The sequence below is a fragment of the Lacerta agilis genome, chromosome 1, assembly GCF_009819535.1.
Source record: "Lacerta agilis isolate rLacAgi1 chromosome 1, rLacAgi1.pri, whole genome shotgun sequence".
Classification (NCBI taxonomy): Eukaryota; Metazoa; Chordata; class Lepidosauria; order Squamata; family Lacertidae; genus Lacerta; species Lacerta agilis.
In genome coordinates this window covers 20,881,745-20,883,266 of record NC_046312.1, presented here as the reverse complement: position 1 = coordinate 20,883,266, position 1,522 = coordinate 20,881,745, and positions in this window count along the sequence as shown.

The window sequence follows — 1,522 nt, the reverse complement described above, 5'->3', positions numbered from 1 at the left end:
GCAGAAAAGACTGTTTATGTATGCCAAGACAGCTGCGTGGATGCTGTTAGTCCAAAGATGGTAGGAAGATAAAGTAACTATAAGAGAAGAATGGCTGATAAAGATGATGAACTATGCCGAAATGGCAAAAATGACTGGGAAGATCAGAGATCAAGAAGATAACAAATTTAATAAAGAATGGGGAAAGTTTATAAGTTACCTAAAAGAACACTGTAAACAAGTAAAAATATTGGCAGGATTCTAGAAAAACATTTGCACTGTAGCGAGAAATATGGTGAAAACTGAGGGTTAAGAAATTGTGGCCTGTTTGTACCCATAACTAAGACCTGCATCCGTACCATACATTTAAAGCACTTTTATACAATTTTGAACAGCTTTCCCCAAAGATTCCTGGAAACTGTGGTTTGTGAAGGGTCCTGAAATTTGTTGTAGACTCCTGTTCCCTTCCCAAAACTAGTTTGGAAGAGTAGCTTGTCAATCTTGCTTCCCAGGGAACCCTGAGAATTTAAACTGAGGATTCAAGAAAAAGGGCCATGCAGCTCATAGTTAAACTCTGGAATTCACTACCACAACATGTAGTAATTTTCACCAACTTTTAAACCTTTAAAGGAGAATTAGGAAACCTCATAAAAGATGAGGCTATTAAATACCTCTTATCATACTTGTTCCCATATGATGAAAACATCATCAATATAATGTTACCCCTAAAGTGATTGCAAAAATGGATTGCAAGAAACAAAAATACATTTAATATCAATGTCCTCTGTAGAGATTAGTTTTCTCAGATAACAGTCAATGTGTGATCTCAGCTTCAGTTTACTTTAAAACATGGTGGCATCATTATCTGCTCACCGTCCACATGAGCAGAGGACACTATCTGCTAGAATTTCACATGTGCAAATACCTGATGCGCTCAATAAAGGCTTTCCCTTCATTTACTTCTGAGTAGTAGAGATCATCCCTGTAGTCAGGGATGATGGGAACTCTAGTCCAAAAACAGCTGGAGACCCAACTTTGGAGAAACCCTGATCTGGCCAGTCTTGAGCATCTGGAGAAAAGGCAGAAGCTCAAATCAAGCTCGTGAGCATTGGAAGTAGGAGTGGGAAACCCCTTCAACTATCAGGATCACTTCCCCATCTAAAGAACTGGGCGGGTTTCCCTCTCCTCAAGGCACTCCCAAGGCAAAGAGGGAGAAAGCAAAAGAAAGTTCGGGTACGTTTCAACTCCACGGGCTACTCTAACCGTGGCCCTATCTCTATACACTTCGAACGACGCTTTTCTCCGTAACGGGGGGCGCGGCCACCGCGGACGTGCGTGCTCGCGTCACTTCCGCACGGGTCAGCCGCCTTGCGAAGGGATCGCTGACGTGAGGCTGATGCCGCTGGGTCCTCGTGCCCGCGGGTTAGTGGCCACGTCTCCCGGAAGATGGATCCGGGGATCCCTGTCTAGACTGCGGCCTGGGCAGTAGCCGCTGCCGCTGTCGGCTTTTGTCCCGCCTCACTCCTTTCCTCGGCGTCGTAGG